This window comes from Staurois parvus, unplaced genomic scaffold, assembly GCF_062004578.1.
Source record: "Staurois parvus isolate SC_StPar_1 unplaced genomic scaffold, SC_StPar_1.0 ptg000145l, whole genome shotgun sequence".
In the NCBI taxonomy this organism is placed as follows: domain Eukaryota; kingdom Metazoa; phylum Chordata; class Amphibia; order Anura; family Ranidae; genus Staurois; species Staurois parvus.
In genome coordinates, this window is record NW_028317941.1 from 18892518 (window position 1) to 18912134 (window position 19617).

Here is a 19617-nt window from a genome sequence, read left to right on the forward strand (position 1 = left end):
TTCCATGAAAAAAGTCTCCTACAGATTACTGGTAGATTGGGAGGCATTATCTTATTTATGTCACCTTACAACCACTCAAATCTGTGTCTAAGTTTGAGTGTAGTGAATTGATTCATTCTGTGTGTATGATGTAGATATTGTCCTTGTCCCAAAAACGTATGGCACGTGGAAACTGGGCATTGAACCTGGCATTTTCACAGAGGCAGCATTCACCCCTGCTGCCTGCAGCCTGAAAATTCTATGAGAGGCTGAAATATGCTGTGGCTGTATGCAGATAGGCACTGTAATGAGTAGTACCATGGCTGTATGTGGTCAGGGACATATATCAGGAATGCAGATACGCTGCATCCAGTCGCAGCCCATTTTAGATTCTTATAGACTTTGGTAGGCTTTCCAGTGTGCAAGTGGCCTTAGTCAGTTGAGCATTTTGTAAGACTGTAAACTAACATTTTATTAAAAACCGAAATAGCTTTGGGTGGAGTAACATCAAATCCAATCAGATACAACCGCTATTCAGGTACTCTAATGCAGGCCATAGATGGGTCGAAAACCTGACGTTTTTAAAAAAAAAACAAAAAAACCAAAAAATCGATCATTTCATAGGCCGACTTTACCACCAACGGTAAAAAAAATCAGTCGATTCTCGTCCCATATATGGCCGGCATTTAATTACTTCTGTCACTGCAGAGAGCTCCGCTATTATATTTGACATGAAAAAGTATAGCTGTTGCAACATTGTATCTATTTGTATCCATTTTGGATACAGATGGTTTTATTTGGCTACAAATAGATACATTGTTGCAACCGCAATACTTTTTCATGTCAAATATAATAGCGTACTGGAATTCTTCTTCTTTTTCTTGCAGGTCATGGCTCATGCGCAGATTTTTTATCAGTAAAAAGATCGGCCGATTTGCCCATCACTGCCGCGAAAATCGGCCAATCGGCCGATTTTTTTTTTCCAACTTTACTGATAAAAAAAAGTGCCAAAATCCAGAAAAATGGCAGCCCAATTAACCCATTAACGGTGTGAAAATTGGCCGATTTTTTTTTTTGGCCGAAAAATCGGCCGATTTTCAACCCATCTATGGCCTGCATAACAGCCACTTGCGGTGGCTGTCAGAATACAATAGCCACAGCTATTCACCCTGAGACATGAAAGGGTCTGGAGAAGCCGTGGAGAATGTTATGTTGCCTGTAACATCGTTCAGCATGACAGTTTTGGTGGTGGGTCAGTGATAGTTTGGGGAGGCATATCCATGGAGGGACACACAGACCTCTACAGGGTAGACAATGGCACCCTGCTTGCTATTAGGTATCGGGATGAAATCCTTGGACCCATTGTCAGACCCTACCAGTGGGCCCTGAGTTCCTCCTAATGCATGATAATGCCCAGCCTCATGTGGTGAGAGTATGCAGGCAGCTCCTAGAGGATGAAGGAATTGATACCACGGAATGGCCCGGACGCTCGCCTGAACTAAATCCAATAGAACACCTCTGGAATATCATGTTTCGGTCTATTTGACGCCACCAGGTTGCACTTCAGACTGTCCAGGAGCTCAGTGATGCCCTGGTCCAGATCTTAGAGGAAATACCCCAGGACACCATCTGTAGTCTCATTAGGAGCATGCCCCAACGTTGTCAGGCATGCATACAAGCAAGTGGGGGCCATACAAACTACTGAGTACCATTTTGAGTTGCTGCAATGAAATTTCTGCAAAATGGACTAGCCTGCTGCATCATTTTTTTACTTTGATTTTCGGGATGGGGCATCCTTGCATTCCTAACACATTACCCAGTCCATATCAGTATAGATATCCAGCATGATATTTTTCGCCATTGAGATCTGATGTGTTTTCAAAGTGTTACTGTAATTTTTCTGAGCAGTATATATATCTATATATATATATATAGATATATATATTTTGCCTTTCTTTTCTATTTTAAACTGAATGAGTTATTTTACAGTGTGATGGTTTACATATTCTTTAAAATCCCTGTCACTTTTTTCTTTTTGCCAATTTTGTCCCATTTGGGAGATTTTGCTTCATTCCTTGTCCTATAGATATAGCAGGAGTTGAAAGGTAATCTCTCCAAAGACAGAAAAATCACTTTATAGACAGTTGTAAATGGGACAAACGTCCTCACTGGTATATTTCTCCTCTACACTAAGGTTGTTGGCACAAATTCGAACAATGGCACTACCTGCCTGGAGTTTGCATGTTCTCCCTTTGCCTGCGTGGGTTTCCTCTGGGTACTTCGGGTTCCTCCCACACTCCAAAGACATGCTGGTAGATTAATTGGCTAATGTCTAAATTGGCCCTAGTATGTGTATGTATGAATATGAGTTAGGGACCTTAGATAGTATGCTCCTTGAGGGTTAGGAACTGATGTGAATGTACAATATATGTACAGTGCTGTGTAAAATGATGGCATTATACAAGTACCTGTAATAAAATAATAATCATAATATTCCTGTTCTGGTGACAACTCACAATTTTATATTTTTAGTCCTTGTGACAGTGGCAACCAGGAAATACAGAGAGAATTAATCTCTTTGGTGGAGACACAGACAGCAATAAAAACCCTCTAATCACACTATCCAAAACAAAAAAAAAAACAAAAAAAGAAGAAAAAACTTAAGATAAATGTTAACTTGCACGGACACAATGAAGTCTGATATTTTACCTTCATGCATTATCCAGCCTTGCCACATGATGTCACTATCATGCAACTAAAAGAAAGTAATGGCTCTATGGCAAAGCGATTCCATTACATTTTTCATTTTCGGCATGGTCACAAAAAGATAATTTTGTAATTGCCAAGTCTGTCTTCTGGTACTTATTTTAAATGTCACCTAATATGTGGAAAGGGTACAGAAGCGCACCAAGCTACCAGAGGTGTAGATAAACTCTTAAGGTGCTAGAGCAGCAGGCCCCTCATATCTTCTATAAAAACATCAAAGGGGTTCTATGGCCACAGCATACACTTTAATTTTATAACATCAGCAGTGTAATAGTAATACGAACAATTGTTATTTCTGACAATCCATTAGAAGCTTACCTGGAAAAATCTTTCATCTTTTGACTTCTGCCTGTCTGCTGGCCATCTTTTTTCACAACTTCCTGCGTTCCTTGCATGCATTGCAACTTCTCCACTGCTGTTTACTTTAAATTTCTAAGGACTACATATCCCATGGTACCTTGCTAATTGCAAGCAGTGATTCCTGTACTGACTGATCCAAGGTCATCCAGCGCCCAGCAGCAAACTGCGCCCCCAACTCCCCCCCATGTGTACTCAAAGTTCACACCTCAGTCTCAGCATGACACCCACTGGGAATGAAAGCACTTTCTCCATCTTGCCCACTCTGGTCATGTGGATATGTCACATGACAAGGGGAGGCAGGAAGAATCCTTAAAGCGGAGCTCCACCTGGAAAAAATAAAAGTCAGCAGCTACAAAAACTGTAGCTGCTGACTTTTAAAATACAGACACCTGTCGCTCGGTCCTGCAGTGTCCTCACAACCGCTGGTTTCACCGGCCGTCTTCTCTCCTTGGCGCCAGCATCTTCAGTGTGGACACCCAGCTGTGACAGTTTGTGGCTTCATAGCTAGGTGCCCACTACGCATGCGCGAGAAGCGCTGCACTTTGTGAATGGCCCCGTAGTCTTCTGGGACCTGTCACGTGTCCCAGAAGACTACAGGGAGGGAAGGTAGGAGGACAACTTCTGCTTCCGAATGCCTAGGAGATCTCAGCGGAAGTGGGAGTGGGTGCCTGTCAAATTTGGGTACCCACCTCCCCCCACTCCCCAAAGGTGTCAATCCTTAATGGGGAGCGGGGGACAAAGGCTTAAGTGGAACGTCCCCTTTTGGGTGGAGGTCCACTTTAAAGTGGAACTATACTCACCTTCTTATGTCCCGGAGCGCCCTGCTGGTGTCTGACATTTTTGGCTGGTTAGCTTCCAAGTACTGATCTTTAAACCATTTTTATTGGTGGGGATGAGATGATGCCGCTCCTATACATGTGCAGGAGTCATTCACTTGGACATTGCCAAAATTGTACACCGAGCTCAGTGTACAAGTAGTAAAGGCAGGTATGGAAATTTAATGCAGAAGAGACATAGTATGCTTCTTCTGTATCAAAAATCCTGCCTGTTTGCCAGTTTTATTCCCCTATAGTTCCATTTTAATTTCCTAACTTTTCCTTGAATGGAGTTGGGTGGTGTTGGTGGTACAAGGGGGTAAGAGTTAAAAGATTCATTTTGGGGATGGTCAAGTAAATATGTAAAGTAAGATTAAGGGTGCTGAAAGCCTCCCACCAAACACTACTGATAATTACTGTATAACAAATCAATAACTGCTACTACTACTACAACTGCTCCTAGTAGTATCAAAACCAACGATCAATATGACAGATTTAAAAGGAAATGCTAAAAAAAACTTGAAAAGTCTTCATCACCAGCAGCAAATGAAATCCTCAGCTGAAAAGAGCAGACCATAACGACACTGTACCTGTAGAGCTTTGGTGTTCTGGGGGTTTAGTCCTGGCATCTTCTGCAGCTTCTCTCCCCACCTTCTGACCTGCCCACCACCTGCAAGGTTTCAGTATTCTCATACCTGCCGAGGTCTACTCCCAGCATCTTCTGCATCTACTGTTGGCTGCTGTCCGTGGCCTGCCCACCACCTGTAAGGCTTTAGCATTCTTAGATTTGCCAGGGTCTACTGACGGAATTTCCTGCATCCTCTGTTGGCTTCTGTCTCTGCCTGCTGGCCTGCCCGCCACCTATCAGACCTGTAGCACAAAGTCTAGGGAAGTTCTACACGTGGTGGATGGGCTGGTGGGCGCAGACAGAAAGGCACTAGACCAGGGGTGGGCAAACTTTTTGACTTGAGGGCCGCAATGGGTTCATATATTGGACCCGGGGGCCGGACCAAGAGTAGATGAATGATGTGTATGTGTGAATTAATATAAATTAAATTAAAATTTGTAACATTAAATGTTTAGATTAATTTAAGGTAGAAAAGCATAAAAAGAGTTATTTTACAAAACTTTTATGCCCCCCACTAGCTGCTGGCCGGCCCAGCCACTACCATGCCATCCATAGTAAGTATAGTAATATTCCCCCATAGTAAGCATAGTAATTAATCCCCCATATAGTAATTCATCCCCCATAGTAATTCATCCCCCATATAGTAATTCATCCCCCCTATAGTAATTCATCCCCCCTATAGTAATTCATTCCCCATATTAATTCATCCCCCATAGTAATTCATCCCCCATATAGTATTTCATCCCCCATAGTACTATTTTCCCCCAAGTAGTAAGCCAAGTCCCCCCTGTGTCAATTTACTTACCTTTGCTCCGCGCGTTCCTCTCGCCGTGTTCCCGCGCCGTTCCGGTCTTCAGGGCGGACTGTGAGAGGAGCCTAGCTCCCCTCATGTTCATCACGCTGCCCCGCCTACATACATCCTGACAGCCAATGTTTGCCTGCCCTGGCTGTTTTTTTTTTTTTTATCACGCTCTGCGGGCCGGATTAAAAGGTCCGCCGGGCCGTATACGGCCCGCGGGCCGTAGTTTGCCCATTGCTGCACTAGACCCTGGCAGATAAGAGAACACTAAAGCCTTACAGGTGGTGGGAGGGCCACGGATAGCAGCCGAGAGTAGATGCAGAAGTTGCCGGGAGCAGGCTGTTTTAAAAACATGGCTGTGCGGGGATCCACCCACATGACTCCGTCATTTATTCACAGAGTTCTATGCATGAACTACAAGTCCCGACAGTCTTTGTGACTGTTGGCTTGTAGTTCTAATGAACTAACGCAACGCTGTGAAGCGCCGTGGTAGTTAATTGATTGTTTCTGTCAGTATACGGATGTACGGGCAAGCAGATGTATTGACAGCTTTGCAGGAAACCTGCATGATAACAGCGATCAGCTGGTGCAATGCTTTACAGGCTCCTGCAGCAAAAAATAATAAATCTAAAAAACAAAATAAGGTCAGCGCCAATCCAAAAAAATCAGAAAGTGAAAAATATGATGTGTAGCTGCATGCAATGGATACCGATATACCAAGATCCTATAAGTACTAAAAAGAGAAGTTGCAGTGCTAAACACAAAAATATTGAATAATGTCAATAGATAAATACCATCAAGTGCGAAAAAATAAAATTCACATAAAAAAAAATATTAAGTCCAATGGTGTTCAAATCAATGACTGTGGACTGTAATAAACTGAATAGAATAGTCCCACTGTCCACTGTATAATAAATCTTTACCCAGTAATTCAGTTCATGAACCCCTGAGGACACGATGTCGCGCGAACAAGCGTTGGGTTGTTAGGCGTTATTGCTGGAGGTCATGCCGCCATTCCGAGTATCTGACGACTACTTATGATGAAAGTGCATGTTCTGATTTCTGGTGGAGCGGGATATGAGGAGGACTATCAAGTTTCCTGATACACTGAAGGATCATACCTTGGGAATTTATTATCATACAAGCGCTACTACTGTTTCTTTAAACAGCATCATCTTCTGGTGAGTTTTCACTCTAGCCATTGGTAGAGGTGACATGTCTGTTGTTCCTGGATCACTGGATGAAGATTTATTATACATTGGACAGTGGGACTATTCTATTCAGTTTATCACACTCCACAGTCATTGATTTGAACACTATTGGACTTATTTTTTGTTTTATGTGAATTTTATTTTTTCGCACTTGATGGTATTTATCTAGTGACTTTATTCAATATTTTTGTATTTAGTACTGCAACTTTTCTTTAAAAAATAATAAATGCACATTTGGTTTATCTGCAAAAAAATGTGCCTTTTATTATTTTTTGTCAAAAGGTGAACTTATCCTTTTAAGCTAAAGTAAAAGCAGATATTAAAAAAAAAATCCAGTTCTGTATTTGCTAAAAATCATATTTCACTTATAACTAGCATAGGTGGCTGAATCTGTCTTTATATGAGATGTACCTTGCAGGTGTTGGTTCAGCTAAGCCATTGCGTTTCCAGGCCCAAGTGTTCTCTTTCTAAACATTAGGAATATGCCACAAAGACTGAGACTGTTGTAGGACAACACTAAGGCTGAACAGGAGAAATCAATAGCTTTCCCACATCCACGCTAAAAAGCATGGATGGAGACATCTGCACGGCTATTATATTCAATCTGCATCCCTGGCTACCTGAGCACCAAAAATGACTGCAGTAACTCTGTAGCTGACAATTTTCCAACCAACTTCTTTTATTTTCCAATGGAATTTTGTCAGGCTGGGCAGTGCCAATAGGGTCACCCACAACTTGAATTACAGACGAAAATTTAAAAAAATCGAGCCTTGTATGGGCAGCTTTTGGCATTACTTTATGATGTCTGTTTCTTGTGTAGTGATAAGGCAAAACCTAACAAGTTAATAATCAAGCAAATCACTGCCTATAGGAGCCTCCAGGGCAATTTTCTCAGCCGTTTTATTAGCACTGCTTAATGTATAAATTCTCCCATTACATTTACAACCTAACCTAATGTCACGACAGGCACGTCTTTTTCAAGCTCCTCTATTTTTTTACCTAATAAACGCTACAGGAGAACATCGCTATTAACAGTTACATTTAAATCAAGCACCGTTACCTAAATACAAACACACACAAAACCTATAAATTACACTCCCCTGCAAACAAGTGCTAGTGAATGGTTTTCTGAAGTGCAAAGAATTGTAATATAACAGCTTTTTAAAAGCATTTAAAAGAGACCGTTCAGAATAAATTTCTTCCTTACTTGATTTTCTATCAAAAGTACGTTCAGTTTGGGATTTGGAACCTTTTAACAGTTATTTCGAGCAGTAGCAATTGTTTAATTGTACCCTTTTAATTCTCCATCAGAGATGGTTTTAATTTGTTCATGAATGCATTTTGTCTAAGTAAATTTCCATTTTATGTTATTTGAAGTTTGAAAGTATTGGGAACATTTAACTATTTTAAAAGCTATGGCCACAGGAAAGGTCAACCAGCTTCCAGCAGGATGAAAACTCTGGCCAGTTGTGTGCAATGCGGGTATTGTGTAGCCAGTCTGCTTTTTTACATATTATTTTTGAAGGTGGATGGGTTGTGGAACTTTTGCTTTAAAATCACGATAAATGGGCAATTAATAAGCCAAAATACATAAAAAAAACCATAACAGCACTATTTATGCTGACACAGTACACCTCAACATGTAGAGCATTTGCAGTAAATCTTTGCTTTGCTGTACAATTTTTTAAAACTATATATGTATTTGGGTGCCCCCCAAAATGAATAGGAACACACATATACCAGGTGTAACACCCCTGATGTGTCTCTGGCAACTACTGATAATACCCAGTATTGGTGGAACTTACACATTTTTTAGTACACCCACAAGCTGAAGCCAGCAAGCTACAGTGCTAATCAGTGGGGGGAAAAAACATATTTTTAATGTTAATGATGAGATCTGCTCTGTCACTTTGTTCTCTCCTTCTATCAGCCTGCTCCTTGTACTGTAGCACAACTGATTGGCTTCTTGTGCTGCTCCTCCCTCCCCCAGTTTGAAGTATACTTTACAGGAGCAGTGCAGGAGACCGATTCAATTACTTACACTGCTCACTTAAAACAAATACATTTAATGGTGCACTAATTATAGAGCTACATTACTTTGTGTCTGATGGTTATTCAGCTTTAAGGATTAACTACACCTGAAACATATATCACTATTGCATGGTTACTCCTACACTCAGTACACTACTGGCAAATTACTACCACCAGAATTCGCAGTCTTGTCCCTCTTCCGCGGCTATTATAGAGCCAAATGGTGGTATCACGTTCCTTAAAGTGATACTAAACATACAGTTTAATTTACATTATCCCTTTTCTTTGTGTATGTGGATGATGGCACTGTAAATAATTAAAAAATAATAATAAATCAAAGTACCTAGTTCCCAATTGATATACAGCTGTCACATGACCCTGCTCTTTCTCAGCCTGTCTGCAAGGAAATATAAGCAGGAGGAGCTTCTAGTCCTCTGTTGCTGGTCACATGTTCAAAAAAATAAACAAAAAAAAAACAAAAAACAGAATACAGAACACAAATAAATAATTACAGTGGTTCTAAAAGCTCAAGTTTTTTACCTTGTGTGTAGCAGCCCCTCTCCTAACACTTATCTGAACCCCATCCCGATCCAGTGATGTCCACCAGATCCTCGGTTCTCCAAGGACTCTCACTCCTGATTGGCTAAGGTAGCAGCCATTGGCTCCCGCTGCTGTCAATCACAATGAGCCAATCAGGAAAGGGTGCGAGCCGCAACTCTGTGTGTGAATAGATACACAGAGCCGCGACTTGGGAGCGTTCCTGCTCAGGTGCCCCCATAGCAAGCTGCTTGCTGTGGGGGCATCAAACGGGAGGGAGGGCCAGGAGCGTTGGTGGGGGATCCGAGAAGAGGAGGATCTGGGCTCCTCTGTGCAAAACCACTGCACAGAGCAGGTAAGTATGACACGTTTGTTATTGAAAAAAAACAAGACTTTAGTATCACTTTAAAATCAATAAACTGTTAAAAAGGTGTCATACAAATATATATTTGAAATTGAATCTTTTTTTTTTTTGGGGCAATAACATGGTGTGGGCGGATTTCTGACAGTCACAGGGTGTGTTAAGCCCCTCTAGCCTGTGTCTTAAAATAACAGGGAGGTGAAGCTTCCTTCAATCAAGATGTAATATCCCACCCCTATTGTGTTTAACTGGTTAGTGGGCATGGAGATGGAGGGAGGGAGTGGGCTGTCATTTACCACTGTGTAAATGCTGGCATGTGTGACTCTATGGTCATGTGGGCTGCTCAGATGTGATGGTGAGGAAATGCTCAGCATAGAAACTCACTGAAAACTGAGCATGTGCACGAACTGCCTATGCTGCTCTGCAAAATCCCCAATTGCATTGGGGACATGGACAGAAGTGGAAGATAGAGAACAGCAGGATCAACCAGGTTATTTGCAGAATACAGAAAATTAATCCCATAGTGACTGAGTGAGTAGGAACAGCATGTAATAAAGAATTTATTGATAGTTTTTTTTTTTATGAAGTGGGTTTAATGTCACTTTAAGTGATTTCTCCATTATGTATAATAAATAAATATTTGAAAATTTCAACTATAAGAAGTCAGAGACTGATTCCTTGTTGCCCTTTAAGAAGAGCATAGACAGTAGCTATTGTGGGAAATTAGTTCTGGAAGAATTTGACTAGAATCTGACCAATTTAAAACTTAAAATGTAGAGACAAAAAATAATTCTATTTTTCCCTAATCTTTCCAATGACATAAACAAAACATTTAAACACATCATATACTTTTAATCTGTATATGAACTCTGGTTTCCTAAGTAAAGTAAATTTTGAGAAAAAAGCTAAAATATACCTATATACTGTAGTATTTTTTAACAGATGTGATATATTTCACAAATGATCATTCAGGGTACACCCACAGAACAATATGAGTTTTTTAAAGAGGGGCCTTAGCAGAACCTGTTTTCCTTCAGTCAAATTAAGTTCCGTATTTTTCGCTCCATAAGACGCATTTTTTCCCCCCCAAAAAGGGGGGAAAATGTCAGTGCGTCATATGGAGCGGCCGGTCCGGTATTTCCACCGCCGCCGTGTCAGGATACCGGGCCGGCCGCTCAGCTCTGCAGCAGGACCTTACCTGTTCCTCAGTCCAGCGCTGCACAGTCTTCCCACGCCGGCTTCTTTAGTGTAGGATCTCGGCTTGACAGCTGGGTGCCCAGTGCGCATGCGCGAGAAGTGCTGCACTTTGTGAATGGTACGGCGTCTTCTGGGACACATGACAGGTCCCAGAAGGCATCGGACCAATCACAAAGCGCAATGCTTCTCACGCATGCGCACTGGGCACCCGGCTGTCAGCCGGGTGCCCACACTAAAGGGGGGACAACTCCGCGGAAGTGGGAGCGGGTACCTGTCAAATTCAGGTACCCCCCTCCCTCCCCAAAGGTCCGCAGTCTCTTAGTCATCCCCTGTACTGTCTGCAGTCTCTGGTCATCTCCTGTATTATGTCCGCAGTCTCTGGCCATCTCCTGTACTATGTCCGCAGTCTTTTAGTCATCTCCTGTACTGTCCGCAGTCTCTGGCCATCTCCTGTACTATGTCCGCAGTCTCTGGTCATCTCCTGTACTGTCCGCAGTCTCTGGTCATCTCCTGTACTGTCCACAGTCTCTGGTCATCTCCTGTACTGTGTCCGCAATCTCTGGTCATCTCCTGTACTGTCCGCAGTCTCTGGTCATCTCCTGTACTGTGTCTGCAGTCTCTGGTCATCCCTGTACTGTCCGCAGTCTCTGGTCATCTCCTGTACTGTCCGCAGTCTCTGGTCATCTCCTGTACTGTGTCCGCAGTCTCTGGTCATCTCCTGTACTGTGTCCGCAGTCTCTTGTCATCTCCTGTGCTATGTCCACAGTCTCTGGTCATCTCCTGTACTATGTCTGCAGTCTCTGGTCATCTCCTGTACTGTGTCCGCAGTCTCTGGTCATCTACTGTACTATGTCCACAGTCTCTGGTCATCTCCTGTACTATGTCCGCAGTCTCTGGTCATCTCCTGTACTATGTCCACAGTCTCTGGTCATCTCCTGTACTATGTCCGTAGTCTCTGGTCATCTCCTGTAGTATGTCTGCAGTCTCTGGTCATCTCCTGTACTATGTCCACAGTCTCTGGTCATCTCCTGTACTATGTCTGCAGTCTCTGGTCATCTCCTGTACTATGTCCACAGTCTCTGGTCATCTCCTGTACTATGTCTGCAGTCTCTGGTCATCTCCTGTACTATGTCTGCAGTCTCTGGTCATCTTCTGTACTATGTCTGCAGTCCATTGGTTCAGAATATTTTTTTTCTTGTTTTCTGCCTCTAAAACCTAGGTGCGTCTTATGGTCAGGTGCGTCTTATGGAGCGAAAAATACGGTATATAATATTGATATGTAGTATGCAAAAAATATTTTAAACATTTTATGTTATTAATCTTGTATGTAATACATATTTCAATACATTATAAAGTCCCTTTAAAGACATTCCTTTTATAGAGACCTTAACAATTAAAAAAATGATGTTCCCATGGCAGCATATTAACTCCTCTTACTGAAATCTGATTTAGATGTCTGAACAATAAACACATTTTATTAAAGTATAACTAAAAGCAAAAGTTTAAAAAAAATTTGGACAGAATGGAGAGGGATTAGAACACCTATTAGTTTGTTTTATTGCCGTCTGTGCCCCCTATTGATCCTATTTACCATTATCATTAAAAGTAAGAAAGTGAAAGAAAATCCCAATTTTTGTCTTGAGGGATTCCCTAATGTTAGGGAAAATCAGTACAGTTAATTTTATCAGTTGTCATTTTTTAATGAATGAACATAGAAACAAATCTTAGTATCAATGCAGTCATAAAGCATGTGTGTTGAAGCATTAACTCTGAAGACAAATAATGCAGTCCAAAGTCATAGGGAACAAAATAATGATAGCTGCTAAGAAATAATGCCAAGAGTGAACTCCTGAGAAATAGAATAAAATAAATAAGGAAGAAAATATTGGAAGAAGGAAAGTATAAGAAAACAAAAAGGTATAGAGTGGGGTTTCTCAACCAGGGTTCCATGGAAAAACAGGGTTTCTCCAGTGGTTGCTAGGGGTTCCTTGAGCAATTTGTTCCTCTCAGATAAGTTCCCACTGACAGCTTTGGGGGTAATCTCACAATCCATATCTCAGCTCCAAGCTGTCATGAAAAGAGAATGTTTGGTTATGTTTTGTTAAAGCATTTTATATATTGTAGATAATGTGGCAAGGCAGTTCTGGATGTTGGATTAAACCAGTAAGGGCTCATTTACTGTACACTTGCTTTGACTATAACACACAATAAAGTGCCTACTGCTTCAATATGCTTTTTTTTATGTGTTTTTGATACTTGGTGATGGTTTTATGAAGCTTTAATGAAGCTTGGCAAATGCCCTATGTGCGTTGATTTTCTATTTGTTTTAAAGGGGCCCAGTAGAACCCCAGCTCAGTAGTACTCCCACTAAGCAGATTCCCAGCTCATTAGTACCCCATTCAGCAGAACCCCAGCTCATTTGTACCTACCCTTGTTCACCAGATCCCCTGTTCAGTAGTACCCCCAACTCTGCTGATCTCCCGCTCAGTATTAACCCCCAGGTCTGCTGACTCCCCACTCAGTAGTAACCTCTAGCTCTGCTGATCCCGGGTTTGCTGATCCTCCTCTCTCTCTGGTCCCTGATCACCTCCCTCTATATTGCTCCCACGCTCACACTGCATGTGACATTGCTAGTTTCTCCTCATCCAGTCTACCAGCTCTGCTAATCCTCTGTTGCTCAGTCCTCTTTCTCCAGTCCCTGCTAACCTTCCACTATAATGTTCCCATGTTGCACACCACATGTACTATCTGCTAGTTGCTCCACTTCAGTCTGGGCCCCAAATAAATAAAATAAAAAATCATAACATCACATGGTTTATCATATTATAAATATAATGCAATATAAAATATTGTATCTGTGTATTTTTTTTTTACTTCAATAAAAATTATTGACAATAAAAAAAGGGGGAAGAAAAAAGAAAAAGAAAAAAACTGCCTGCTATAATGGGTAGCATATAGCATTGGAAGTATAACAATCCCATTGTCTTCTGTGACTATAGGTATGGACATCCATTTACCAAATATGTATAGCCTTGCATATTAGAGTGGAAGAGAATATAGCTCTTCATTCCAAAAGGCATGCTAGGTCTTCCTTTTGAAGTTCCCAGAAGGTCATTTAAAAAGTACATACGATCAGGATCCCCCTTGTTTATGATGCATACAGACAGGGGAGTATTTACCACAAGGCAAATAAGGCACTTGCCTAGGGCAGCATTTTTCAGGGGGGGGGGGCAGCACCTCCACCAGAAGATGGGAATGAGAGAAAGGAAATGTGCACCATGGGAACCAGGTGGGATACGAGAGTAGTGGAAGGCTCTCCTGGGTGGGGGGTAGAGATGTTGCTGGGCAATGTCAAGTTCTCTCCACGGGAGGGGGAAGGTTGTGTTGGTGTCCATTGGGGGCAGTCAAATTTTATGTTGCCTAGGGCAGCACAAAATCTAAATACACCACTGCGTACAGAGGCACTCATACTTGAGGAAGCAAAAGAGTGCTATGCCAATTCTAATTGCACAAGCTATAAAGTGGTCAATGCAAAGTTTTGTTCTTTTGCGGTAGCTAATAATTGCCTTTACTGCTCATACGAAGGGCTGTAACTTAATCTACAGGACCCAGACTCTCGCAGAGGGAGCAATATCTGCTTAACTGCTGGGCCGGCTATCCAAGTTTTATCTTTAATTATTAAATTGCTCAAGTGCTCTGGGCAGGAGTAATGCAAACCTTACTCCCAGTTAATTTCACAGACAGTATTATGTTCCGCTGTTGGCACAAAGCTGAATGAGAATTTATATATGCACCTGCAAGCAAAGGCATTAAACAAAGATACTAAAGCCATTTAATAATTTAATTAATGAGGAGGAATTAGCTGTAGGAAAAAAAAAAGTGTGGGCCCTCAGGTGATTGGTCTCCCAGCTGGGAATTGGAGGCGGAAAAGGAGCAGCTGTTAGCTCAGTCCAGCTGAGATGCTTTTAATCATTACCCACAATCCTTAGCAGTGCCCTTGCTGTCTAAGTGGGAGCTTGTCTAATTTCCCTCAGCAGATCGCACATGCTGACATTACAAGTGAAAAGCCTCTTCCGTTCGTTTCGTTGTAGCGCAGCTGAATGTACGGGAATGCATTTAAAATGGTCTGTTTCTTCCTGTCTCAATTGCATTGCAAAATTGTTGTGTCTCGCTGTTTGCATGCAAAACAGAAAAGAAACCATCCTGCTGTCTGAAGAGCTAAAGAGAATAGAGTATAGAAATATGCTCATTTAACATTAAATCATCTTTATTTCAGGAATAAAATGTATTATTTGTACAGTTTTTTAATTTTTTAGACAAGCAAATTTAGAGTATTAGTTACAATTAAAAAATTTTCACAACCATTTGCAAATTGTTATCTACTAACGTTAGCCATTATTTATTCCCTGGTTTAAAGCAAACTTGTGGTTATGCCAATATTTTCCCATTAGAGCAAGCATAAGGGGCCAGAATGTAAGGCCCCACGCACGCAGAGAGGCTGACAGCTACTACAGCTGGACGGAGCTGGACAGTGCGCTGAGCATTACTTATGTTTAGGGCAGTATGCACAAAGGGAATGCATGGAATGTAAGCAGTCTGTGTTCTGAGCATTTGACCCGGGGCACATACTGTCCTAAATGTTGGTACCACTCGGTGTACTGTCCAGCCCCATTCAGCCATTCTTGCATAGAGTTTGACAAGCTGTCAGCAGAGGGGCTGGATGGTGCACATCTGCTCTACTTTACGGTCAATGCCAAAAGATTAATCTGGGGTCCTCACAAAATATAAACAGTGACTTTCTGTAAGGGACAGTATATGTACATCTCTACCTGCATCTCACAATGCCATGCACGGGCTACTTATTGGCAAGCTGTATATTGCCACATAGGAGGCATGGGGGGGAATGTCTATGCTTTAGAAAGCTGGTCAATGTGTAGGCAAGTGGTAGAGCAGATCCCCTTTAAGGTGCCTCCTCCCCCTGGGAGAAGGTTGGGAGTTTAGGCAAGACCGGGGAGGGAGGTAGTTCAGACTGCAGAGGAAGAGAAAGTGGCATCACCTATCTGCTGTGCTCCTGCGTTCCCCCCTCCTGGAGGAGGGCAGGGTGCCTGGGGATCCCTATCCTAGTCCCAGGAGAGAAGTAGTGACAGTGATAGTGAATCAGTGCAGGCCTGGGAGAGAACGTTGGAAGTTGGGCTACCCCTTGGTACCTTCCCTCCTTAGCCCAGGAAGAGCAACAGGCCTACAGGGAGTGAGTGCCTTTCTGCAGGGAATAGAACAGTCACCACTAGGGCCTGAGACCAAGACTCGGTAATGCTGTTGGAACTGTGTCGGTGTCTGCGACCCACTGAAGCCATGGTATTAATTGAAGCGTTCAAGAAAAGACATTAACTACATCCAGCCTTGTGGTGCCTTTATTTGTTCAGAATGCTGCTCTGAAGAGAGAGAGAGAAAGTTCTACTGGTGTACCCTGGCTGTCACGCCTGGAAATAATAGATCAGCATATGGAACCCCTAGAAGTGTGGGGGCAAAGCCAAGAGGGTGGATTGGGGGTCGGTCTCCACCCACCACCCACACATTTGGGAGAATCATGGGCAAAGATATCATATTGCCTTGAAGGTCAGTTGTACATTGGGGGTTGGCTTGGCTGCTTACAGTGGCCACGCGCAGGGCAGCTCACTGCCTGCCAATAACTGAATCAGCACTTTAGGGAGCTCTGAAGTGGGAATCTGCAGATATTTATTAGAATCTAAAGTTTGCAAAAATATCTTTAAAAAACTTCATTTGACTTCAGATTCGAATTATTGAGATAACCCCGATGATATGAATCTAGCACAGCCATTAGAGTTTACTGTGATGTAGACTCACAGCGAACTTATTTGACAGTTGGTCATAGATTGGCCATGTACAACTTGAATTTGCTAGGATTTATGTAAATTGACCAATACTGGAGTCATGGTGGCCTTTTTTTTTCTCTTTTTTTTTTACCACACCCAGTTTGAAAAACCTTGACTGCAAAATTGAAGGGGCTGGGTGGAAACAAGTCGGCTGAACAGTGACTGCAGGCAATCAGCTGCAATCATTGTTTGGGTATTTTGACAGCTGTGGGTGCTACCTGTCACAATACAATGGCCACATATACAGAATCTTGTATACGTAGCTTCCAAGCTTCATTATAGAGGCTCCCTGCTTGTGTTTAAGGGCAGCCTAACCAAAGACATTGCACTCTGTATGAATGTGTTTGATCTTTTCCAGTCATGATCCATTGATGAGTCGAATCCAGCACCTCAGTCACACATATACAAGAATACAATAGCCAGCAGGGAAGATTTGTCCACCCACACTGTTTAGCATGGTTGGGGGAATCGTTATGTGTATGGCCAGCTTTAGGCCAGGTTCACACTGGTGCACTGTGGTTTGGCAGCAACGCAGGTGAATCCATGGTTTTCATGCGTTTTACCAGCGTGTTAAGCTGCAGGCCCTTAGAATTCTACTAAGTTGTGCATTTTTGCTGTGTTTTCTGAAAGTAAACCAAAGATGCAATATGCAGGAGTTTTGATGTGCTTTCAGAAAATGTGCAACCTAATAGAAGGCTATGGGATCACAGCTAAAAACACACAAAAACCACAGATACACCCATGCGCTGCCAAAGCACAGCGTACCAGTGTGAAATCGGACTGACCCCTGGTTCACATCTGTGCAGGTGATGCCGCTGTGGATCCGCACAAAAATCCGTGCAGCCGCACCATCCACACAAATGAACGTGGACCTGCTGGCGGGTACCATTCATTCTAATGGCACGCCGCCCACACTGGAAATTGCAACTGTACCGAGGTTCCCATGCGGGCTGCATTTTCCGAAGAAGTGCAGGGACTTCTTCCCTGCATGTCCCAGGGCACGGGGGTCCATTCAAATGAGTGGGCTCTCGTGCATGCGCAAAATGCAGCCCACAGAAAGCCGGAGATGTGAACCTAGGCTTAGTCAGTGCCAAAAGGTAATACATTTTTCTTGTTAATGCAAAACTTTGTTACCTAATGTCAAGAGACCAGAAAACATCCACATGGCAATGCTTTGTCTTTAAGTGACAGAGTGTGTTATGGCTTTGTATGAAAACAAATCTAAGAGGAGCTGCAGAAGTTTAATTAAAATGTAAATGTTCTATCCAATTAAAATTTTTGGAAAGTCAGGTTAAATTCATGAGCAACCCAAAAAATACCATCCTGATGTAATGTGCCTTCCTGCTGCCCACTATATACAGTGTTTAGTTTTAGAACTAAGCAAAGCCTTTTCATAGTCATTAGTGTGTAGCTGGATGTGCAGGTGTAAGCAGGTGCCTGCTTAAATTTCTATTAATTCCTTTTATTTACTTTGAATCCTGTTTGTGAATTGTTGGCTGGTGCTGCAGAGCTTAAAGTGTTTCTCTCTGTGCCATTTCTTCCCCAGCGTGTTACTCACATCCCTTTGAGAGATAATATATAGAGGGGAGAACTGACCTTGTGGTGTAGTCCAGGCATGGGAGTACTCTAGTGAGGACTGACTGCATTATGTGATCTGTTTTGGCAACAGCATTACCCTTTAATGGGAGTCGATCATGGTTTCCGACAAGGATGGACTTTAAGCAGTTATTGGAGATAGACTTTTCCTAATGTTAAGTATGGACAGGAAGATGAGGGAACAGCACAATTAGTTGCACAACACAGACATAATGCTACATGTTTTGCTATGTAAGAGGACGATGTTGTATTTAAGCCTGCCATTTCACCTAATAGGTTCTCCCTCAATATGTACTTACTACTCTATTTCATAAATATAGTTCTTGCTGAAGAAAAGTCATCTGGTCTCATTTACTGGACAGTGGAACAGAGAATATAATAACAAGTGTATTCATAGTATAACAGAAGATAGAAAATATCTACCTTCACTGACCCTCCAGGTTATACAGTAAAGATTATTGAAAAGAGTTGACTCTTGAGGTTATGAAGAAGACAACAGTAAGAAGAAGCATGATACTTCACACCCCTCACTAGCGGCAGGCAGGGTCATAGATAAGGGGGGGTCAGGGGGGTCTGAAACCCCCCCAGAGGAGAGTTTCCAACCATCCCTTATAGGGGCAGCCTGTACAAAACAGTGGGCAGTTTCAATCTGGAAGCTAGTGCAGAATGCAGGGTGCAGTTCCGATATCAGCCAGGGTCGGAGCACTGGCAACCTGTGTCCTGCAGCTGCCTCCACTTCCTCCTCCCTTCCAGCTGCTTCAGATTACATCGCTCCTCTCTCTGCCCATGGGTCCCTTGCGGTTTTCTCCTCCCCGTTTCCTTCACTGTGGCTGGCTGTTTTATTGCAGGTGAGGTCCATTATCCCTGCTTCTCACTATCTTAAAGCGGAGCTCCACCCAAAAAGGGGAAGTTCCGTTTTAACCGTTTCAATACCGTGCAATTTTACACCTTCCTGCCCAGGCCATTTTTCAGGTTTCAGCGCTCTCACACTTTGAATGACAATTGCGCGGTCATACAACACTGTACCCAAACTAAAATTTTATCATTTTCTTCACACAACTAGAGCTTTCTTTTGGTGGTATTTAATCACCACTGGGGTTTTTATTTTTTGCTAAATTAACAAAAAAAGACCAAAAATTTTGAAAAAAAAACACATTTTTCTTTGTTTCTGTTATAAAAGTTTACAAATAAATAATTGTTCTTCATAAATTTAGGCCGAGATGTATTCTGCTACATGTCTTTGGTGAAAATAACCCAAATTAGGATGTATTTTTTAGTTTTTAGGAAAGTTATAGAGTTCACAAACTATGGTATAGATCTGAAAATTGATCAATCCTGAAGTACTGATGGCCAATCTAATTTCTTGAGGTCCAAGAATGTCAGAATAGTACAGATATCCCCAAATGACCCCTTTTTGCAGAGTAGACAGTCCGACGTACTTCA